Below are 26,003 nucleotides of genomic sequence, written 5' to 3'. Positions count from 1 at the left end.
CAAGTCTAAGTTCCACTTGTCATAATCCTCCTTTTGTTTTTCTTCCAGCTTTAGAATTAATTCAGCTACTTGCTGCCTCTCACACGCAATTTCCTTCCTCAGAGTCTCCTTAATTTCTCTACATTCCTTTCGCCCCTCTTCTATTCTAAATAATAATTCTTCCTTATCTTGACTGAGCAGCTTCTTCAATTCTCCTCTTTCTTCATTCCTTTTTCTTTCTTGTTCATTTCTTATCCTTTCCTGTTCCTCTTTATCTTCTCTTCTGATTCTTTCTTGTTCATTTCTTATCCTTTCCTGTTCCTCTTTATCTTCTCTTCTGATTCTTTCTTGTTCATTTCTTATCCTTTCCTGTTCCCCTTTATCTTCTCTTCTGATTCTTTCTTGTTCATTTCTTATCCTTTCCTATTCCTCTTTATGTTCTCTTCTGATTCTTTCATGTTCCTCTTTATCTTCATTTCTTTTTCTATCTTGTTCATTTCTTATCCTTTCCTGTTCCTCTTTATCTTTTTTTCTTATCCTTTCCTGTTCCTCTTTATCTTCTTTTCTTATCCTTTCCAGTTCCTCTTTATCTTCTTTTCTTATCCTTTCCAGTTCCTCTTTATCTTCTTTTCTTTTTCTATCTTGTTCATTTCTTATCCTTTCCTGTCCCTCTTTATCTTCTTTTCTTATCCTTTCCTGTTCCTCTTTATCTTCTTTTCTTCCCATTTCAATTTTCTCCATCACGGTTTGAAACAACTGTTCCAAACAAGGACTTCCTTTGTTACCCTTCTCTTTACAAATTAGACATTTCAATTCTTCCCCCTTATACTGCGATTTTGGCAAAGGATAACCAGCTCAACGTAAGTGGAAGCTTCTTTTACAATCGTTGCACTCGACCTCTTCATCATCAGCTTTCCCTTTATCGGAACAGCAACTTAAAGTATCCATTTTTAACTTACGACGATCACTTCTTAAATTACGCTTCTGCATACCCTACTCAAACACATTTATCGAGTTCCGCGTTGCGGCGCCAAAAAGTTTACACCTGTTACGTTCCCCGGAATATACTCAAAGGATCATTCATTCATTCATTCATTCCTTTATTTGGAACCTAACAGCTTTTATGCCGTTTTTTGTCCATAACAATACACACACAATTGTTTTACAATAAAATTATCAGTTCACCCCCCCTATTTTACAGATATTAGATATATATTTTTTAAAGAACATTTTGCCTTTTACAATTGTATGTTACACTTCCTTAAAAATGATAACAAACTATAACCAATTCTCACATCTGGATTAACAACTAAACTTAACAAATTTGTTGGAAACTGAACCTTTAGATTATTTAAAGTTTTATACAAGATATTTCTCTCTCTATTATATTTTGAGCATTCCAGTATTATATGTTGTGCATCTGCACTTTCCCAGCCACATTCACATTTCTTATTGTTCGTTATTCCAATTTTAGATAAATGTTGCCTAGTACATAAATGTTCCGTTCTCAGTCTATTAATTAATACAATTACATTTCTTGTAGCACTTACATGATGAAACCATGGTTTTTGTGTTTTGAATTCAGCAAATGGTCTGTATGATTCTCCAACTGTTGTAAGTTCATTTCGACACCAATCAAACCATTCATTCAGAATTTTCTTCTTTACTCTAGGGAGAAGATCCGTATAGTATAATGATAAGCTCTTAATATTTGGAAGGCGCACTGCTTTCTTTGCACATTCATCTACATGAGAATTACCTGTAATATTGCTATGAGCTTTAACCCAAGAAAACTCAATGGTTTTTCCAGATTTTTGTATTGTTTGAACTAATTGTAAGCAATTTATAATATAAGGGGATAATTTGTAAAGACTCTTGTAAGAAGATTTAAGAGCCTGTAATACACTTTGCGAGTCAGTAAGTATTAAGAACTTTCGTAAATTTAATTTTTGGACATATATTAAAGCTTGGTAAATTGCGTAAGATTCTGCTGTAAATATTGAACAGTCTTGTGGAAGCCGAAATAATAGGTCTGTTTTATGTTGTGGATCGTACACTGCACATCCAACTCCTGACTCACTTTTAGATCCATCTGTGTATATGAAATAAAAACTTGGCCATTGAGTAAAATATTCCGATATGTGCGAATAACGAGGGAAATGAATATTATCCAGAGACTGTTGAGGATAATCTAATGAAAAAACAGGCCGTGAACGCATCTGTAGAACATCCTGATATTCTTGACAAAACGAATTATACAATTCTATCCACATAGCAGATTTTCTGTTTGTTATTTTTCCTGTTTCATGTAAGTGTATCATATTTGTTAGTACATTGTTGAAAGGATGCTCACGATATGATTTCACTTTGAAGAGTATATTTGCTGCTAACATCTTCTGTCTACATGAAATGGAACATTCACCCGCTTCCATGTATACTACTACGTTTGGAGTGCTGTTCATAACGCCTAAACATCTTCTCAAGAATTTCCTCTGTATGACATCAATGGAATTCAATTTTCCTTCTGTCAAGTTACAAATTGCCAATAGAGAATAATCTATCATAGGCCGAAAATAATTCTTGTAAAATAAAAGCATAACTCGAGGATGACATCCCCACTAAGTATTTGCTATTGCTTTGAACAAATTAAACACTTTTTCTGATTTGACTTGTATTGCTTTAATTTGGTCCTTCCAAGTTAGTTTTTCATCCAAGATGACACCTAAATATTTTACTCTGGATGTAATGGGAATTCTTGTTTTTCGGGACATTGAGTGAACTATTGGAGGTGTTCCCTTTTTACTAAAAATTGTAATATTAGATTTTTCCATTGAAATGGAGAGTTTTTTACTTTCAAGCCACTTTTGCACTTCCAATATTTGTTCCTCTAAAACAGGAGAATCAGTATGAATTTGTGTCGTGGACATATACATAAGATAATTGACTGTTGGAATTAATTTCCTTTTCATCCCGATCATATATATATATGTTGAATAACAAAGGACTTAAAGGACTTCCTTGAGGTAACCCTTTCCAGGCTGAATACGGTCCTCTACTTTCACTGAAAAAGTGGAAATATACAGATCTTTTACTGAGTAATTTCCATAATATCAAAACATAGTTGTGAGGTATTTTTAGCTGTTGGATTGTTTGGATTAGGATATTAATATCTACATTATCATAAGCTGCGCTTACATCTAAGAATGCAGCTAATACAATTCTGTTTCTTTTCAGTGAGTCGAAAATATATGAGGAAAGAGTGATTAATCCGTCTTGGCATCCTAATCCCTTTCGAAATCCTATTTGTTCGAACTGAAATATATTTTGGCTTTCTAAAAACCATTCTATTCTTTTTTGTATCAGTTTCTCAAATATCTTTCCTATAACTGACCACAAAGCTATAGGTCTATATGATTTACCTACTTGAGGGTCCTTGCCTGTTTTTAAAATTGGAATAATCAACTGTTTGGACCAATCTTCTGGTACTTTTCCATTATTTAAGAATTTATTAAAAATTGTGCACATCGCCGTTAACGCTACATTTGGAAGGTGATTAATCATAGAATAAGTAATTCCATGCATCCCTGGAGCAGATTCTTTACTGTTGCCGATGATTTCATAGATTTCCTCTTTTGAAATTGGAGTTGCAAAACCTTTCGCCGAACGTAGTTTTGATGTGTAACTACATAATTCATTTGGTGTTTCAATTACTCCGTCTGACACGGTAGGTATGAGTTTCTGAATAAATTCAGTCTTCCAATTTAATTTCAAAGGGACTACATTTGTTGTACGAGGATTTTTGAGCGACCTAAACCTATTCCACACATATCCTAATTTCATGCTTGGGTGTAAATTTTCACAAAATAATTTCCATGATTTTCTTTTTGCTTTTATGCATAATCTCTTTGATTTGGCCACAGAGCGTCTGAATGCTATCCAGTTCTCCGGATTTGGTTGACGTGAGTATATTCTTGCTAATTCGACTCTATGTAGTTTTGCTTCAGCACACTCTTCTGTCCACCAGTATATCTTTGGGAAGTGTTGCTGACCCTGGGACAGCTCAAGTCCATCGCAGCCGAAATGATTTTTACAAACTTCTCGTATGTAATATTATCAGGTTTTAATCCATCATCCTCTGAGAAATAAATATTTAAAAGTTTAGTATAATTAGACCAATTAGCTTTGAATACTTTCCATTTACGAATAGTTAATATTCTTTCATTTGTTGCATGGCAATAAGCCAGATAAAAATAACATGGATAATGATCGCTTGTTCTCAAGTCCACATCGGCTTCCCATGTAAAGTCTGCACAATACTTTTCTGAAATTAATGTTAAGTCTATAGATGACGGATTACTTCCATTTCTAGGCATATGAGTAGGTGAACCATCATTTATTATAGTTAACTGTTCCGCCTCCATCCATTCAACAAGAGTTCGACCCAACTTATCTGCTGCCTGTCGACCCCACAATGGGTGGTGGCAATTGAAATCTCCAGTTATGATTAATGGAGTCTTGAATGAACTAATCATAGAACTTAAATGTTTCACTGCAATTTTTTGCGATGTATAGGAAGATGGTATATAGATCGAGATAACAGTAAATATTTTATTCAAAATTTGCACTTGTATTCCCACTACTTCCACCCGATATTCTCGAAGAATCACAAAATTGGGATTAAATGATATGGGTTGGAATGCCAGACTTTCGTGTACAAATATACCCACTCCTTATTTCAATTGAAACTCTTCCATCTCCCCATACTTCACACACACATATAATGAGAGGATGATGCTCTTCTATCAGTTTCATGAGTTCAAGTTTTCTTGAAGGAAACGAGCATAAATTCCATTGCACAAACAAAATCATATTTTGCATGTGAAAACTTACTGATTATTATATTTAATGTTGAGCATCTTCATATGATTCAAGCTCTTCAATAAGTTTCAATAACTGTGAAGTAATATTTGCACAATCGACTAGAATATTTTTAATTCTCTGAAGATTATCATCCACAGTTATGTTCGACGTTAGTTTTGCCATAACTTGTAACAAACTAATCATTAATTGCTTTTGAGAGTCATATTGTGGGATGCTAGTTCTTAATTTTGTTTTTTCGTTGTTGTCACTGACGTTGGACTGCTTTGGGAATTTAGTAATACATAATCTGGTCTTTCTTGTTCGTTTTGGGTTTGAGGATTGTCACACGACTTTAGATTTTGCATACCTTTATTTTTCATAACTTCTTTACTTTTAAATATCTTCCCAAGTCTTCGATCAGGATAACTATTGTTCATGTTGTAAAGATGAGGTTGAGAAGATTTCCACGAATATAAGTTTCTTGATGTCCCTGATTCCTCATCTCTTAGAGTGGCCAGCACCCAGGGTTGGCATGTTTAAAACAAAAGTGTTTAAAACACTTTGTTTTAAACGTTTAAAACACACGGCTTTGTTTTTTTTACAAATGTTTTAAACATTTAAAACAATGTGTTTTAAACATGTTTTTTTTTAGAATTGTTTAAAACACATTTTGGTACTTGATATTTTAGAGTCTGTGATTTTTTTTGTTTGGCAACCCTGTTTCACCAGCGCACCGCTGATGCACGCTTCGGTTTTCCGTATTTCACCGGGGTGCACCAAAGCTTTCACCAGGTTATACCATGACGTCATCAATTTACACCAGCCTCAAGACGTGGTGCGGCTGGTGAATCAAAATGGCGTCGTCTGCACTGAAGCTTCTTCCGATTCGTGATATGCGTTCTGTAGGCAATAGTACGGAATGTCACGCCAATTTTGGTGCGCAGAGGGCGAATAAAGTGGATGCAGGCATAAACTGTTAACATTTCTAATACTCCTTCACTTGCGTGCAGAGTGAAATAAAATATGCCAATGCATCAAAACATGCGTTCATCTTCTGCTGCAACATGCAGGAAAGCATCTATTTGCGAAATTCGATATCATTAAAAAAGAATACCACTTAAATTCGTACTGCATATGCAAAATAAGATGTCGTTAAGTGAAAATATGTAATATTCATTAAATATCTTCTGTGATTTAGTCACCAATGGTGATTTTTTCTGATAAACGCAGATATGTGCGCGCATTCCGAATCTCCCTTCCATTTGCTGCAGCATGAAGCTTTCCGAATTGCACCGAAATTGACGTCATTTTTGGTGTACCAGTCTGATGCACGCTGGTGAAATCTGGAAAGCGCGGTCAGTGTCAATTAATCCGTGCTTTACGGGTCTCACTTATCGCGGACAACATTTGATCAACCTTATGTACTGACGTCATGCTGACGTCACGGGAGAAAGCTTTTTAATTTTAGGCTTAATGCCTACGTTGTTAGGTTAGGGAGGCTAGCTACGTATGCACAAGGTAGCAAAACTGTTGTGCGCCAAGAAAGACCTCTGCTTTACTGTAGAAAGCAGTGGCGGAAAAGGGGAGCTATTATTACCCCAACTTCTGTCCCTGCAGTAGAGATGTGTAGGATCCCAAAAAATCGGAACCGCGATCGGGGAAAAAAAAATCCCGTCCCGATCCCGACTTCGGGAAATGACTTCCCGACTTTTCGGGATCCCAAGCAGTCGGGAAATACCGAATGGTCATTTCAAAAAGTCGTCAATTCTCGACGTTCTCTGCATTGTAAATGTCTGGAACTTATCGGAAATTGTTATTTTTTGTACCAGAAGTGCAAAAACAACAATTAAGATGGAAATTACGTGTAGAATTCGAGATTTCAAGAGTTTTGGGAAATTTTGAACATATCCCGTCCTGAAAATTTCCGGACTTGTCGGAAAATTGAGAATTTTCCCCGTCCCTAATGTCGGGATTTAAAGAATTTCCTGTCCCGACAAAAAAAATTCTGTCCCGCACACCCCTACCCTCCAGTATGGTAAACCTTATCTCCAAAGGGAAATAAACTCTCCTTGCCGCCACTGTACTCATAAAAATGAATAATGTTTCTTTAACGACCTTAACTATAATTTACTGGGAAAAGGTTGACTTTCTTTTGTTTAAAACATGTTTAAAACATGTTTTAAACATGTTTTTTTAAACTCGTGTTTAAAACTATGTTTAAAACAAAAAAAACATGTTTTATACATAAAAAACAGTTTGTTTTGTTCTCTTTTAAAAAAACACAAATTTTGCCAACGCTGCCAGCACCTCATATCTGTTACCTGTTGTAATAGCTGAACATGGAGCTTGTACAAAGGAAGACTCTGCTTTAGTTGTTTTTAACTCTGTGAAATCTTGTAGTATGTTTGAATAAGAATAATCGTCTCTTTCGATCATAAATGAACTACTAGAACTAACTTTTCTCTTTGCTTCTTGATATGAACAGCCCTCATATGCTATCACCTTCTGAATTTCTCTTTCCTCTTCCCACTTACTGCACGACCTCTCAGTTGCAAGATGATTTACTGAGCAATTTATGCATTTAGGTACTGCAGCACATATATCATCATGTTCATAATCACCGCACCTTGGACATATCGCTTTGGACTTACAAACATCCTTTGTGTGAGAGAAACGGCTCAAAGGATCAACTTACGTTTATTCCTCCACGGCGATCGTGAGACTTATCAGCCTACTTTGAAGCCCTCGGGTAGTGGGAAATCAGATTAATGTTAATATATTACACTAGAACTCACAATTAAACTTCTTATTACAAACAAAAGTGTATTTAGATCATAATACTTCTTCACTACACAAATTAAAACATTCACATTTCCAAAATCACTTGCATTATTCCAGCAACATCCATAATATCTCTCACCTCTCCACTCACATTCAAATGTTTTAAGGTTAGTCCATAACCATAAAAGACTACCCAATTGAACAAAACAAATCACGTCATAATAGACAATTAACATTTTAAACATATTAAACACCTAAAATGATACAATAAGTGGGTGCGTATCAAATTCAACACAAGCTATTGAAAACCGTTGCACCAGCATACATAAAAATCCATTGCCTAAAAACACATACGATGTAAGAGAGAAATTAAATGGAAATAGTCATGGACAATTTGTACGGCAATACTCATGGATCCCACTGTACATTGAAGTCTTCAATTTGCAATTACACCAATCTGCAGTTCTTTCCCTCCCTGCAAATATCACTGTGGTCGTGAATCTGTGCCAAGATTTGTGCGATAAGTGAGAACCCTCACGTATCGCACAACATTTTAGCGCCTTGTGTTCTGATGTCACGTGAGACAGAACTTTTAATTTAGGCTAGATGCCTGCGTTGTTAGGTTAGGCTAGCTAGGTTTAGTTCTCTTAGCCTAAATAATAATTTTTCAGTGTAGTTATGCTAATAGAACCAAACCTAACCTCGTAGGTTCTCCTCGTATGACGTCAGAAAATCTGTTGTGCAAGGAAGACCTGATAAGTGAGGGTAGTAGTCTGTGGTTACGTTGATATATGTGATCTGTGACGATACACACAAGAAAAAGTAACTTACTCCTAACTACAAACTGTGTGAATTGGTCTGTGCTCTGAAGCAGTGTGAAGTGAATTGAATACATAACGTATTTACAAAATACGAATAAATTGTGTACAATTAGGTAATAATAACAATAATTCATCATTATTTTTATTTACAGACGGTATTGACGTTAAAATCATCGTATTGTATTACGTTCTATATGTTAGCGACACCGGAATCCATCGACAACCAGAAAAACGCTGCAGGCCATCGGCGCGCTCAAGGTTGCCAGGGGTACGAGAAGGTTCGAGATTACATCATTTTCTCCCCGCGATTACGACCGAATGGGAAGACGTAGCGAACTTTCATGTACGTGGTGGATACATGATACCTTTTATAACAATATTCAGTAAAAAAAATTGACCTAACACTTTTCCCCGATTTTCACCCACCCCATCGACAACCTATTACGAAATTTCAAAGAAATAACATGGGAAATTACATCATTTTCTCCCCGCGATTACGGCCGAATGGGAAGACGTAGCGGACTTTCATGTACGTGGTGGATACATGATACCTTTTATAACAATATTCAGTAAAAAAAATTGAGCTAACACTTTTCCCCGATTTTCACCCACCCCATCGACAACCTATTACGAAATTTCAAAGAAATAACATGGGAAATTACATCATTTTCTCCCCGCGATTACGGCCGAATGGGAAGACGTAGCGAACTTTCGTGTACGTGGTGGATACATGATACCCTTTATAACAATATTCAGTAAAAAAAAATTGACCTAACACTTTTCCCCGATTTTCACCCACCCCATCGACAACCTATTACGAAATTTCAAAGAAATAACATAGGAAATTACATCATTTTCTCCCCGCGATTACGGCCGAATGGGAAGACGTAGCGAACTTTCATGTACGTGGTGGATACATGATACCTTTTATAACAATATTCAGTAAAAAAAATTGACCTAACACTTTTCCCCGATTTTCACCCACCCCATCGACAACCTATTACGAAATTTCAAAGAAATAACATGGGAAATTACATCATTTTCTCCCCGCGATTACGGCCGAATGGGAAGACGTAGCGAACTTTCGTGTACGTGGTGGATACATGATACCCTTTATAACAATATTCAGTAAAAAAATTGACCTAACACTTTTCCCAAAATTTCACCCACCCCATCGACAACCTATTACGAAATTTCAAAGAAATAACATGGGAAATTACATCATTTTCTCCCCGCGATTACGGCCGAATGGGAAGACGTAGCGAACTTTCGTGTACGTGGTGGATACATGATACCTTTTTTAACAATATTCAGTAAAAAAATTGACCTAACACTTTTCCCCGATTTTCACCCACCCCATCGACAACCTATTACGAAATTTCAAAGAAATAACATGGGAAATTACATCATTTTCTCCCCGCGATTACGGCCGAATGGGAAGACGTAGCGAACTTTCGTGTACGTGGTGGATACATGATACCCTTTATAACAATATTCAGTAAAAAAAATTGACCTAACACTTTTCCCCGATTTTCACCCACCCCATCGACAACCTATTACGAAATTTCAAAGAAATAAGATGGGAAATTACATCACTTTCTCCCGGCGATTACGGCCGAATGGGAAGACGTAGCGAACTTTCGTGTAGTTGATTTGGTGTTTTAAGTCCACTTTATGCACAGTAAGGCTAATCGGGACTGGACCTACAGTTTAAAGTGGAATCCGAACCACTACGTGCCTCCATCGGGTATAGAACCCGGGACCCCTTGATTACAAGGCGACGACGCTACCACTGCGCCATCGGGGAGGCGAACTTTCGTGTACGTGGTGGATACATGATACCCTTTATAACAATATTCAGTAAAAAACATTCACCTAACACTTTTCCCCGATTTTCACCCACCCCATCGACAACCTATTACGAAATTTCAAAGAAATAACATGGGAAATTACATCATTTTCTCCCCGCGATTACGGCCGAATGGGAAGACGTAGCGAACTTTCATGTACGTGGTGGATACATGATACCTTTTATAACAATATTCAGTAAAAAAAATTGACCTAACACTTTTCCCCGATTTTCACCCACCCCATCGACAACCTATTACGAAATTTCAAAGAAATAACATGGGAAATTACATCATTTTCTCCCCGCGATTACGGCCGAATGGGAAGACGTAGCGAACTTTCGTGTACGTGGTGGATACATGATACCTTTTATAACAATATTCAGTAAAAAAAATTGACCTAACACTTTTCCCCGATTTTCACCCACCCCATCGACAACCTATTACGAAATTTCAAAGAAATAACATGGGAAATTACATCATATTCTCCCCGCGATTACGGCCGAATGGGAAGACGTAGCGAACTTTCGTGTACGTGGTGGATACATGATACCCTTTATAACAATATTCAGTAAAAAAAATTGACCTAACACTTTTCCCCGATTTTCACCCACCCCATCGACAACCTATTACGAAATTTCAAAGAAATAACATGGGAAATTACATCATTTTCTCCCCGCGATTACGGCCGAATGGGAAGACGTAGCGAACTTTCATGTACGTGGTGGATACATGATACCTTTTATAACAATATTCAGTAAAAAAATTGACCTAACACTTTTCCCCGATTTTCACCCACCCCATCGACAACCTATTACGAAATTTCAAAGAAATAACATGGGAAATTACATCATTTTCTCCCCGCGATTACGGCCGAATGGGAAGACGTAGCGAACTTTCGTGTACGTGGTGGATACATGATACCTTTTTTAACAATATTCAGTAAAAAAATTGACCTAACACTTTTCCCCGATTTTCACCCACCCCATCGACAACCTATTACGAAATTTCAAAGAAATAACATGGGAAATTACATCATTTTCTCCCCGCGATTACGGCCGAATGGGAAGACGTAGCGAACTTTCGTGTACGTGGTGGATACATGATACCCTTTATAACAATATTCAGTAAAAAAAATTGACCTAACACTTTTCCCCGATTTTCACCCACCCCATCGACAACCTATTACGAAATTTCAAAGAAATAAGATGGGAAATTACATCACTTTCTCCCGGCGATTACGGCCGAATGGGAAGACGTAGCGAACTTTCGTGTAGTTGATTTGGTGTTTTAAGTCCACTTTATGCACAGTAAGGCTAATCGGGACTGGACCTACAGTTTAAAGTGGAATCCGAACCACTACGTGCCTCCATCGGGTATAGAACCCGGGACCCCTTGATTACAAGGCGACGACGCTACCACTGCGCCATCGGGGAGGCGAACTTTCGTGTACGTGGTGGATACATGATACCCTTTATAACAATATTCAGTAAAAAACATTCACCTAACACTTTTCCCCGATTTTCACCCACCCCATCGACAACCTATTACGAAATTTCAAAGAAATAACATGGGAAATTACATCATTTTCTCCCCGCGATTACGGCCGAATGGGAAGACGTAGCGAACTTTCGTGTACGTGGTGGATACATGATACCCTTTATAACAATATTCAGTAAAAAAAATTGACCTAACACTTTTCCCCGATTTTCACCCACCCCATCGACAACCTATTACGAAATTTCAAAGAAATAAGATGGGAAATTACATCACTTTCTCCCGGCGATTACGGCCGAATGGGAAGACGTAGCGAACTTTCGTGTAGTTGATTTGGTGTTTTAAGTCCACTTTATGCACAGTAAGGCTAATCGGGACTGGACCTACAGTTTAAAGTGGAATCCGAACCACTACGTGCCTCCATCGGGTATAGAACCCGGGACCCCTTGATTACAAGGCGACGACGCTACCACTGCGCCATCGGGGAGGCGAACTTTCGTGTACGTGGTGGATACATGATACCCTTTATAACAATATTCAGTAAAAAACATTCACCTAACACTTTTCCCCGATTTTCACCCACCCCATCGACAACCTATTACGAAATTTCAAAGAAATAACATGGGAAATTACATCATTTTCTCCCCGCGATTACGGCCGAATGGGAAGACGTAGCGAACTTTCATGTACGTGGTGGATACATGATACCTTTTATAACAATATTCAGTAAAAAAAATTGACCTAACACTTTTCCCCGATTTTCACCCACCCCATCGACAACCTTTTACGAAATTTCAAAGAAATAACATGCGAAATTACATCATTTTCTCCCCGCGATTACGGCCGAATGGGAAGACGTAGCGAACTTTCGTGTACGTGGTGGATACATGATACCTTTTATAACAATATTCAGTAAAAAAAATTGACCTAACACTTTTCCCCGATTTTCACCCACCCCATCGACAACCTATTACGAAATTTCAAAGAAATAACATGGGAAATTACATCATTTTCTCCCCGCGATTACGGCCGAATGGGAAGACGTAGCGGACTTTCATGTACGTGGTGGATACATGATACCCTTTATAACAATATTCAGTAAAAAAAATTGACCTAACACTTTTCCCCGATTTTCACCCACCCCATCGACAACCTATTACGAAATTTCAAAGAAATAACATGGGAAATTACATCATTTTCTCCCCGCGATTACGGCCGAATGGGAAGACGTAGCGAACTTTCGTGTAGTTGATTTGGTGTTTTAAGTCCACTTTATGCACAGTAAGGCTAATCGGGACTGGACCTACAGTTTAAAGTGGAATCCGAACCACTACGTGCCTCCACCGGGTATAGAACCCGGGACCCCTTGATTACAAGGCGACGACGCTACCACTGCGCCATCGGGGAGGCGAACTTTCGTGTACGTGGTGGATACATGATACCCTTTATAACAATATTCAGTAAAAAAAAATTGACCTAACACTTTTCCCCGATTTTCACCCACCCCATCGACAACCTATTACGAAATTTCAAAGAAATAACATGGGAAATTACATCATTTTCTCCCCGCGATTACGGCCGAATGGGAAGACGTAGCGAACTTTCATGTACGTGGTGGATACATGATACCTTTTATAACAATATTCAGTAAAAAAAATTGACCTAACACTTTTCCCCGATTTTCACCCACCCCATCGACAACCTATTACGACATTTCAAAGAAATAACATGGGAAATTACATCATTTTCTCCCCGCGATTACGGCCGAATGGGAAGACGTAGCGAACTTTCATGTACGTGGTGGATACATGATACCTTTTATAACAATATTCAATAAAAAGAATTGAGCTAACACTTTTCCCCGAATTTAAATCACCCCATCGACAACCTATTACAGAGGCGGTTCAACCACTTTCCTTTTCATTCTCCCTGTTGGTGCCAGCAGGTGTCCTCGGAGGTCGAGGACACAGGAGTCTTATCTGTCAAGTATCAGCTTTTGTCCAGTGTTTGCAACCAGGAGCAGGAAAAGATAATACAGTAAGTGTTAGGTCCATTTTAGAGTGAAGCATTTTCCTCAGCAAAATTGCTACATAAATGCTTCCAAAAATACCATACCATTTTTGTGGTGGTTCGCATCGACAACCTATTATGAAATTTCACCGATTTAGCTTGGAATATTACGTCATTTTCTCGCCCCCACTATGACCGAATCGGAAAGCGAAGCGAACTGTCATTTGTGTGGTAGATACGTGATACCTTGTACTACAACAATATTCTGTTGGAAAAATAGAGGTAACACGTCTTTTTCTAATTATTACCACCCTAGCGACAACCTGTTATGAAGATTCACTGATTTGCCTTGGGAAATTGCATCATTTTCTCGCCCCGACTACGACCGAATTTAGTAGACGGAACATTTCGTAATTATCAGTGAAATTCTTACAGGAACGGCGACAGGGGTGGGCACGGGTGGGCAAGATATGAATTGATCTTGCCCAGGATAGGGACAGATGGAAGGCTTGTGTTGCTGCAGCCATAAACCTCCGGGTTTAAGTATGCTATAGAGCAGGCATGTCCAACGCGTCGATCGCGGGGCGTTTGTTGGTCGACCGTAGATATCAACTGTAATTATACGAATATACGTTATTTGATTTCAAGTTCTATAATGTATAATGGCTGAGTAGGTACAGATTTTTGGAAAGATTAACGATTAATAGTAGATCACTGCCTATTGTAACAATAAAATGTAGAAGTTGGACATGACTGCTATAGAGTATAATATAATTTTAATCAGCTCTGCATTGAAATTCCAGAAGTGTCCCTTTTTTTTTCAGTACAATTTTTATATACCTGTCATCTTCAAATATCAATATGGTATACGAAATATCAACTTTATATTCGTTCTACTAATAAAAATAAATCACAACAATCACTACAATACCGAAGTGAATAAATTTTAATAAATGAGTTATGTATGGAAAAACACTAAAGAATTATTCAATTGCTAATGAGTGGCTTATCCTATTTAGAAATCCTCAAATGACATTCAAAATACGAGCCCTCATATATTATTACTTTGACAGTGGTTCCAGGCTCCAGGGACTCGTTGCCCTGAAAGAATAAAGTTTCCAGGGTATGCTGCACAGGATAGAGGTTGACATTCTAGTGTGTTCGAAATAGTCACGCCATACAACCCAATGAAAAATAGATGAAGTATTACTGGTACGATGATCAACTTCGATGAATCCATTGTGTCCTAAATCATTTTGTTACCTCAAAAAATATGTTCATGTAACCATATGCGTATTGCTTCTCCCGCATTAGTAACGTGGCAGTTCCGAAAACAAATAGCAACTTAGCTAATAATCTCTTAAATTCTGAACAGATTTCTCAATCTTACTTGTTTATTACTTATGACGAGTGGTATTTTGTCAAAATAGCCTTTCATTAGCCTAGGGATACTTAATGGACAATGAACAAATAATTTGTTTTCCGTGTGTGTTTTAAATCATTCCTAATAAGACGTTCATTTTAATCCAAACATTCAGTGGCAGCTATTAGGAGGAGCGGGAAGTGGGGGATGCAGTTCCACAGCCACATTTTGCCACTTTTTGCCCTCGCACTATGGCCTCTTTATGCTAAACCTTTTCTACCAAGAAAACGTATATTCAGGGGTGCCCACAGGGGGGATTATGGCGCAGGCTGCGCCATCGAGATTCTTTGGGTGATTTTTTTCCTTCAAATAATGTAAAATTGAACATTTATATATTTTCCCATAATACACCATATTTAATCCATTACATGAAGAAAAGGAAGCGTTTAAGGTTATTATTGAAGGTGCGAAGGGGGTGGGGGGATAAATATCCAACTCTTATATATTAGGCCTTAATTGACACATGGGTTCTTGGGGGATTTATGAATTAAACGTTGGTGGGTACAGTATTCATCTCTAAGTCTTAGATTATGGCGGGTATTTTAGTCATAGGGGCATTGAGCATTAAGGTATCCAATTTTTGTGTATTACTATTGTCTTAGAATGTTGCAGAAATTTTGGTGTGGAGACTAAGAATTAATTTTTTGGAGGAGGCAATATCCAGTCTTCAATATCAACAGTAAGTCTAAAATTGGCATGGACGTTCTTGTGGTAGGATTGAGTATTAAATTTAAAGGGGGAGATAGGAAGCTCTTGATAAAGTGTTAAATCTTAGATTGTCAAGGGATTTCTGTAGTGAAGAGAGAGTTTGAACAACATTAAATTTTGGAGACTATATTTAGCGATATGGTATCCACACGTTTTCGAGCCCGAACGTGCCAAAACAGAAGTTGGAAAAGACTAAATATCCCGGGATCATAAGAAAGTATTGACACCCCGTTAAATTAATATTTTTGAGAGCCTGCAAAGAAATGGATGTAAAAATGTTCTTGCTTGCTTCGCTCGCAATAATTTTTTTGTTACAACAATGCGTGTTTGGCGCTTTACTTAGGTTTATGTGAATTTTTATGCTATAGCTGCATTACAAGACATGAGCGATATTCTCCATATTCATGAGTAACATTAGTTCTTAAAATATAGTGCTTAGTGTTGGTATACTGCTTATTTTAAAGCAGGTGCATCATTTGGAACAAAGGGCTAAGAAAAAAGTTACTTTCCGTGTAGGAATTACGATATAGTTTCAGGGCGCAAATATGATTTGGGGGGGCGATGACATGGACATGATTTTGTGGGGATGCGCCATTGGCCTTGGGAGAGATGTCCTTGCCCCTCAAATGTTGGCACCCAATCGCTGCTACTACAAACATTGAGATAGATTTGTCAATTGTACTAACCTTGTAAGATGAGAAAAGTAACCCCCCAAGGAGTAAGAAAACTCTTTCAGTCAAAAACTCATATGATGAAAATACTATGCTCAGGAACATGCATTTAAATTACGAGAAACTTCACGATTGTCTACCATCGCACTTTCTATCATTGTCGCCGAATACATAAAATCAAGAATGTGCCTTGTATTTGCAACACAAGCTTAAACCTAATTCACATTTATTTCACTGTATTAACATGCATGAAAGAATGTGATTAGAATGTATGGCTGCGCATGGGTAAACGCTTCCTTGAAATAATTGTGTTCATCAGAGACAAAGCGAAAGGAAATGGAACAAGATGCGAGAATAATTAGAAAAGAATAAAGAGGAAAGCAAGGAAAGGGAAAAGAAGTAAGAGGAAAATCGGGAGTGTGAGAGAGAGGGGGATACATACGTCTTACGTACACATACATGGTCTTACATTTATACTGCCCACCCTAATCTATCACTATGGAGCTTCTGCCTACCCGGTCGAAAATTTCTAGCGCCACCCCTGTATTCTTATTTATATTAGTTTTATATTTGTGCTTTTATCTTCATCTTGTATTTTCAGTTTGATAAGACACGAAACTAGGATTGTTTAAAGGAGGAGTGTGTTAGATCCGAAAATGTGTCACAAAGAGAACAGTCATGCTGTAAGGGTCATTGAATTAGTTTATTTTGCCTTGCTTTACTTCCAAGTTTGTCTAATTGCGACGATCATGATGAGCAATGATAAGAAATTGATGACGGAACACATACTCATTTATGAAAGGACAAAATGAAAATTTTTACAAATTTCGAAATCGCAGATGTCATTTTCGTATATTTTTTTTTTATAGGGTAAAAATAAAATACTTCATAGTTCGAAGTGGAGGGCCCGTGACCACAATGGCCCCTCCCATGGATTCGGGCCATGGTCCCTACCTTCTTTACTAGGAAATTCATCTTGATGCCAGACAGCTCAAGCTCAGGGCAGGATACCTTCCTGCTCAGAGGAAATTTGCAATGTCAGTCTAGCTTGGTACCTTGGATTTTCAGACGCACATATTTTGATAAGATTAAACTGGAATGCTGAGGGGAGACTTTTCCAAGAATCACTGTATCATTCACCTGAGCTGTTGTCGAGTTGGAAAGCACACATATTCAGGGAAACTTGTTTCCTATCTCAAGACACAGGAATTCATTGTGAATGCTTAAACAAAGGCATTTCCAACAGCGTTTAAGCATGAAAGGGTGGAAAATTTACTGAATCTGTTGTCGGTGCAGCAAGATGGTGATATGGCATTCCACATAGTCCATTCGTAAAAAAGGAAATGAATTTTAAATAAATATCTTCCAATTGTCAAATAAATCAAAGCATTTCTTTTGCTTGATTGGACAATAAGCAAGAAGTCATTAGAAAACAGCTCGTTCGATAGACAGCACAGATCTGGTTACCTGACTTCTAAACCACAGTGCGATAGTTCTTTCTGATCTGGACCCTTTATGTGCTAATCTCTGTGTAGCGCATCAATTTACATGGATGGCTTCTTGGCATGGTGCGAATGCAAATACAATAGCTTTCCTTTATATTAATTATAATTAAACAATGCTATTCGCTTTGTTTCTTTGTGGCAATGTTAAATGTGTAGGTAATGTGACAAGATCTACTTGGGATTTTTGCGATCGGCAACAACTGAAATTTATATTTTCAGTCCACCTAATTTTACTGAGATAAACTAATATGAACTGGTCCCACTGTTCAAAGTAGAATTCAAATCATCCGAGCTTCCACAGGAAATCGAACCCGAGGCTCCTTCATTGCAAGTGTTACTACTCTGTCAGAAATAAATAAATAAATTAACAACATTCACGATTATTCTCTTAACAGTTAAATACTTTTCAGAGGCTTCCATGTCGTAGTGGTAACGTTGTCAACTTGTAGGGGGCTCGGGTTAGATATCCGGTTCGGATCCCACTTTTAAACTGTAGGCGCAGTTCCGATTAGCCTGCCTACCTGCGCCAAAACAGCGGTAACGCCATAGATAGAGACAAAAATCAATTTTCCACCCTTGATGTGTAAATTATGAATATTTTCACCACTGTAGCCTCAATTTGGACATCATGCATCCGTTAATCTTTCATCTTCCTCTGAGTCACGAAGAGGGAAATAAAAGCACTCAAAATAAAAGAAAGAAAAATACTGACGTCCCTTTCATATACAGAATTCTTAAAAAATAAACAGCAGATTTCAAATGTTTATTTCTCACAAACTATAAAAGATAGAAACAGGTGCCATACATGATACATCAATGGATAGAGGAAGGTTCAAAGTTTTATAATTCCTCGTGCTACTCTTCAAGATCTGACACATCGAATTGTTGTAGCTATCAATTGAATAACTATGGGGGCTCCGTATGGCTCAGTGGCAGCGTCGTCGCCTTGTAATCAAGGGGTCCCGGGTTCGATTCCCGGTGGAGGCTCATTGTGGTTCGGGTTCCACTTTAAACTGTAGGTCCAGTACCGATTAGCCTTACTGTGCATAAAGTGGACTTAAAACACGAACTCAACCAATCAATCAAAATCAATAACTAGGGACTAGTTAATGCGTGTGTGGCAAGAAATTGAGTACCGTTTTCATGTTTGTCATGTTGAGTGCATGCATTAAAACTTTCAACAATAAAACTTTGAACCTTCCTCTATCCATTGGTGTATAGCACGTTTTTCTATCTCTTATAGTTCGTGAGAAATAAGCATGTGAAATCTGCTGTTTATTTTTTAAGAACTCTGACTGTATACCACATTTATAGGGTTCGTAGTGCCATTTTTTTTCGGATGAAAAAAGCCCAGTTCCGATTAGCCTGCCTACCTGCGCCAAAACAGCGGTAACGCCATAGATAGAGACAAAAATCAATTTTCCACCCTTGATGTGTAAATTATGAATATTTTCACCACTGTAGCCTCCATTTGGACATCATGCATCCGTTAAAGAAAGAATAGCACTCAAAATAAAAGAAAGGAAAATACTGACGTCCCTTTCATTTATAGGGTTCATAGTGCCACATTTTGTCGGATGAAAATTTTGACCTATTATGAATGCGATATTGTCTGTATGTCGCAGTACGACATTTTGTCGTACCAACTTTCAGTCTCTTTCAAACATTCAACAAATGCAGAGGATGGATAAAAGAGGTCCAAGTTTATCAGACAAGTTATTTCAATGCTCCTTCACATGATCCGATTAATTGTACTATCCCTTCTGAATTTGTCACATGCTTAGGCGGAACCTTTGACCACTTACAGATTAAAGGGGTTATTTTCACCTTCATTACGCCCCATTATGAAACTCGGCAGGAAGGCATGCTGTGCCAACAGATAAGAAGAGCTCCACAGGGGTTCCGATCCTTGCCACGGTTAAAACTCTTTCCCACTTGCCAAAACCAGGAGAATATAACAAGGGGAGAGTTAGTTCCTTTTAGGCTAGACGTTTGTTTAAGAAGAGATACATTTTCAAAAAGCAACACCCAGAGCTATACAGAAATCAATATGTTGTATCATATTAGTATATCATACCCAATTGACTACAGGACCTCTTTGATGGCGCAGTGGTAGCGTCGCTGCCTTCTAATCAACGGGTCCAGTGTTGGATACCCGGTGGAGGCACATAGTGGTTCGGACTCCACTTTAAACTGTAGGTCCAGTCCAAATTAGTTTTTTGTGCAATCGAGCAATCGATCAATCATTACATTGGAAAATCACATGATTTTCTAGCCACGGCTACGACCGAATCGGAAGACGGAGCGAACTGTCATTTACGTGGTAGATACTGGTTACCTTGTACAGTGTCTCTCAAAAGTTTTAGGACAACGACATTTTAAACTAGGCAACCCAAATTACGTAAGGCGCTGGTGGGTTGCATGTAGAGTTAGGCTCAATTTCTCCTTTTATTAAACAAGTGCATTGTAACATTATATGTAATAGCAGTGTAGAGTGGCTACATTATTCTGTATCTGGAATTTACTAAAAAAAAAATAAACAAATAAATGAATTGACACACTTTGAAAGGGATATTTTTACGTATAAGATCGTGAATTATGATACTGTAACGATAATTGTGTACTTTCAAAGACATTGACAAATATTAATGAAATAACTATTTATATTTGTGGTAATTCAGCACATTATTATACTAATTTTACCCCTTTACCCACTCCAGTTCAATGCAAGGATACCTCCGCAAATTTCGAATGAAAAGTTTTCATCATGTGCAATTCTCCATTAAATGTTTGCGCCGATTCGTACTACCTTCGTTTTCTTTGTTACAAACAAGTATTTTCCGCACATTACTTGTAGGAGGAAAGTTGCATCTACAATTCACACTGGTCAGCTCCTCCTAGCTATTCTAAAGGACGAAAGTTTGTAGGGTAGTGGCTACCGTTCTAGATTGTAAACCTGATGGTTGTAGGTTCAAACCCTTCCGGTGGCAGAAAATTTTCGTAAGTTTTAGACATATCCCATTGTGTTCATTGTCTACGCAGTGTGAAACGGAATGATTCTCTTTGGAATTAACGATGGGGGGAGGATAAATGTTAAATAACAAAACCTCCATTTCAACGAATTGAGAAGTGGAGGAAAATTCTTATAAATATGAAAATTACATTCATGTTTTTGGTGGTATAATCGCATGTAAAATCAAAGATCTTACGTGGCAGATTTTATCTCGCTCTGAACTCGGCCAAAAGACATTTCACACCTATCTAATACATTGTCCAATTCATTTTAAAATATTATTGAATGTTTCATGTCGATATTTTGATCAATGCATCAATTCTTGACGCTGAGACGATATTTTCCATAAATACCTCATCTCTCCTCTCGTCTCCTTTCTCTTCTCTCCTTCCCCTCTCCTTCTCCTTCTTCTCTCCCCTTCTTCTCCTCTGCTATGCCATATCGCCTTCCCTCCTGTTCTCGCCTCTTGTCTCCATCCCATTATTCTCCACTCCTCTTATCTCCTCTCCTGTCTTAGATTTCCGACTCCACTGAACTCTTCTACTCTTCTTTTCGTTCTTCTCATGTTCTCTCTTCTACTCTACTTTTACTCTCAACTCCCCTCTTCTCGTCTCCTCCTCTGCTCTCAAACCTCCTCTTCTCCTCTCCTCTCCTCCCCTCTCTTTTCTTCTCTTTCCCTCCTCTCTTCTCCTCTTTGCTCCATTTTCCTCATCTCTCTCGCATCTTTTCCCTTTCTCATTACTTCTCCTATCCACATCTGTCCTATCTTTTCTTCCCTCCTTTACTTTTCCTTTTCCCCTTTCGCTCTCTCTTTTCTCCTCTCATTTGTTGTCCCCTTTCGTTTCCTCTCTCCTCTTTTTCCTTTGTGTAAACTCATCAGCGATGAAATACTAGAAAATCGATTTTCTTTCTTTCAGAAAGTATTTCTCATTTGCCGCAAATGTAATATTGATATATTTTTTTAGAGTTTTATACAATAATACTTGCTTTTACTTCTTTCGCTTATTTCATAAATATCTATTGTGCATATGGCAACCCTGAAATTGAGCCTAACTCTACATGCAACCCACCAGCGCCTTACGTAATTTGGGTTGCCTAGTTTAAAATGTCGTTGTCCTAAAACTTTTGAGAGACACTGTACAACAATATGCAGTGAAAATATTTGAGTAAGTTACTGCATGTCTTCTACAACCCTACCAAATTTTCTGAAAATCTGAAATGGTCGGATGGGTGGAAAAGTTCATGTTTTTGTGATGATTTGACATGGAATAACCCATATGAATGTACACAGAATTCATTAATAGAAGCAATGAAAAAGCCACTCATTTGATTTTATATCCTATTAGAACATACTTTAAGCTTCAATTTGAAAAAAAAAATTGGCGTGATAACTGCTGTGTCTTTTAGCGGTAAGGCAGTGGCGTGGCGTGACTTTTTCAAAAGTGTTGCCCCAAAGTCCTTCCCCGCTCTTTCCTTGCATTGGCACCCTCTTCTCCCTTGTTGCCTCTTCAGGGTAGCGGAACGGCCTCCCTCTTCGCTTCTGTCGACTGCAGAAAAAATGTCCTAGGCAATATCTACTCGACGGCAACGGTGTTCATTAACGTAGTATTTAACAATGTTGTCATTTTATTGAAACAACTTTTTAATTCTTTACATTTTGCTGTTACCTGCGGTAACACCGGCTACATACACGCCACGCCTCTGCGGTAAGGTAATTTTAATAACGTCAGACATCGACACACAAAAATCAACATTATTATAATACAATATTTTTTTCTGGCTCTCATTGAAAAGTAACCTTGGTGACAACTTTTTATATGGAATGTACATATATCTCTGAACTTTAGGAAAAAAACATCAAAGTGATATGTTGTTTTGACTCAGATATAACATTTTCTGTTAAGCAGAAGCACTGCAGAGCTACCGCCATGGCCTCGCCGATGACCGAGCCATTCAAAATTCGAAAACTTTATCCCATTTCAGTAAAAGGTGAATTATTTAAAGCAATTATATATAATTTGCTTTTGCTTTCTGCTTGTGATTTTTTACTTTCGCCATTTTTCCATTTCCCATTTTCACTTTGGCCATTTTTTTCGTTTGCCATTTTTACTTGGCCATTTTTACCGGACACCGCTTGATGTGCAATCAGGCACTTTATGGACTTATATTTAATTTTGTTAGTAGTTAGTATTAATAATTTGCTCTGGTACTGCTCAGTTGTAAATCAAATGAAATTCAAACAAAGGGAAAAGTAAAGTGTTTGTATTGAATACTTTACCAAATTATCGGGACGGGAGTTGGCGGATTCTAGGGCGAGGGCCGGTGCCCGGATTCGGAGACCATGATAGTGGGTTTCCTAAGGATATAAGGTTGGGAGATCAATTTTAGATTGTACGTAAGAACCCATAGCATTACACTTACATTTCAATGTACTTGGTTTCATTTCCATACTCTTAGCAAAGCCGTTGGGTTCTTCCTCGCCCGAACTGCTGACTCAGTTGGGCGTCCTATACATCCCCCCTCTTTACTAGTAAGTCATTCTTTATGGCGCCTCCGACCCGCGTCTCCATAGGAAAAACCGGTCGTTTGAAGTGTCAGTCGGGCTTAGAACCTGGGATTTTGAGGTCCACATTTCTGATAAGATTAAAAGGGAATCCTGAGAGGAACTTTTTCCAAGAATCACTGCATCAAGTTGCAAAGTTGTTTCCATTCCTGGAAACTAATGGTCAGAACCGGAAGTGCAGGAATCAGAGAAGGAAACTGATTGCTCTCTCAAGCAGGGGCGATGCCAAGGGGGGGCGGAGGGCGAAGAGGTCCTTGTCATATTGAGCGTCGCATGTTAGGTATTGAAGTTAGATCTCTGTTATTGTATACAACAGAGAAACATTGTTTCTACTTTGAAAGACAAGCTGCAGTTACTTTACAGCACTGGCGGCAATCTCTATAAAGGTCAGCGACCGTTGATTTTTTCGCCAATATTGATGTTATAACAATTATTTCTTGAAGTGGTCTGTTTGTCTTTTCGGATATTGCCCGTAGGTAGCTCAGTGCGAGGATTGTTTTTTTCGTCGTTGTTCATCAACGTTTATTTGTTTCGCCTATTTGTTCTTCCACTTCAGGTCGCGGTCAGCGTTGCCAACAGTACGATCCTTATCGTACATGTACGGTAATTTCATGTCATGTACGGACGTCTTGGTCCATATGCTAAATATTCGGTCCTTGAGAAATTTTAGAGATATGAGTAAAAATGCGTACAATGTCGAACCAACACAGAACTGTTATATGAAAGTTGAAAATTGAAATTTTGGAACGTTGCAATTATATTCTACAGAAATTATCGCTAAATTAACACTTCAAAATCTGGCCTCCTTTGCAGAGTGGTAAGCACATCGCGCTACGACGCCAGGGGTTATTTTGATTTGCATTATTTTACTTCGCTTTTTGTGCCACTTTTGGCTAATTTGCGAAGATGGGGATGAGTGATGATATGATGAAATTGATGAAAGAACACCCATGGCTAGGCAGGGATTCAAATCTGTTCAATCTATCTAGCCTTATTGAAAAGAAAAACTTCATTCTTGAGTCTAGTGTTTGTTGATAGGCTTAAAGAATTAATCTGACCGAGTATATATTCATCTGGAACTGCATGACAACTTCCATTAGAATACTACAGGGCGTTCGTTTTGGCTTTGGGTCGAGATGGCGCGTGATTATTAATTCTAAGAAATCAAGATTGGACCTTTTACAATTTTTTTACTTTACTTTGCTGTATATTCCATATAACAGATTCAATAAATATTCGAGTCCTGGATTACATATGAATTATACAATTTTTTTTGTGTTTCAATACTCTGAAATTCCCTCCCCTGTCTAAGTCTAAGCCCTAGGTTCTTGAACACATCACTAATGATTTGTTCTGAGTATGGCTGAGTATTTGGTACTGATATTCAATTGGCTTTTTCTTTCGAATAAATATTCCATAATGGCATTTATTGATCTTTAGCGTTATGTCATAAGTTATTGTCCACGTTTCTTAATTTTTAATGTAATTTTGAAGTTGAATACTGTATTTCTTGCTTATTTTTCTGTATAATTTGAGGTTATTATTACGCATAGTGAAAGTAATTTTCATGCATCGTTCATTTGAAGTTTAAACTCAAAGGGTAACCTATGTCGGCTAACCACAGGCTATTTGGTTAAATATATCCAGTAATAGGAAACGCCTGTTGTTGCAAAACACCTTCAACTAGTATCTGAAACATGTAAAATAAATGAGTCAATAGTTCCAGGCCCTAGTGACAGCAGCAGAATGTTGTTGTTGATTAGCTTTTGATACTTAATGGTCCTAAATCTGTAGATGAGTAGGGGGTATGTCTGAGTCAGGCCCTTACCCAGGGGCAAATCCGAAAGAGTGTGTACACACACACACACACACATACTAGATATAATTATATGTAAAGAGAGAGGGAGAGAGGATAGTTGAAGTGTTTTTATTAAGGGTTTCCTTTTATTTAATTCTTGCTTTATGTTAATAATGATCATTAACTTCATACTTATATTGGTCATGCATTCGTGTATTATCTTTATTTTGTATATGTTGCTATTAGACCCGTACCCAGGGATTTTTATAAAGGAGGAGGTGTTAGTTCCGAAAATAAATGCAACGAAGAGAAGATCAGAAATGATGTGAAGTTGATTGAAAAAGGTTATTTTGCGTCGCTTTTCTGCCATGTTTGCCCAATCGCGACGATGAGGATGAGCGATGGCATGATGACATTGGTGAAGGAACACACTCACAAAGAACACCCATGTGCAGGCTGGGAATCGATCCCGGAACCCTGCGCCAATTTCGTAAGAGATTGTCGATGGGACATCACAAATTAGAAAA

General features: G+C 37.9%; 2 protein-coding genes across 2 annotated transcripts in view; both read left to right on the top strand.

Annotated features, from left to right (window-relative positions):
- Nucleotides 1-26,003, top strand: part of LOC145986712 (selenoprotein N-like) — a 202,514-nt gene that overhangs the window by 90,552 nt on the left and 85,959 nt on the right. The window lies entirely within an intron of this gene.
- Nucleotides 8,426-26,003, top strand: part of Polr2I (RNA polymerase II subunit RpII15) — a 42,956-nt gene continuing 25,378 nt past the window's right edge. The window contains exon 1 of the mRNA XM_083121818.1: nucleotides 8,426-8,554. The gene's annotated coding sequence lies outside the window, so the exon portion shown is untranslated. The remainder of the gene's footprint in view (nucleotides 8,555-26,003) is intronic.

This window comes from Lepisma saccharinum, chromosome 4, assembly GCF_977018435.1.
Source record: "Lepisma saccharinum chromosome 4, izLepSacc3.1, whole genome shotgun sequence".
NCBI lineage: Eukaryota > Metazoa > Arthropoda > Insecta > Zygentoma > Lepismatidae > Lepisma > Lepisma saccharinum.
Note: the sequence above shows the minus strand (reverse complement) of the source record. Positions and strands in the feature narration are given on the sequence as shown.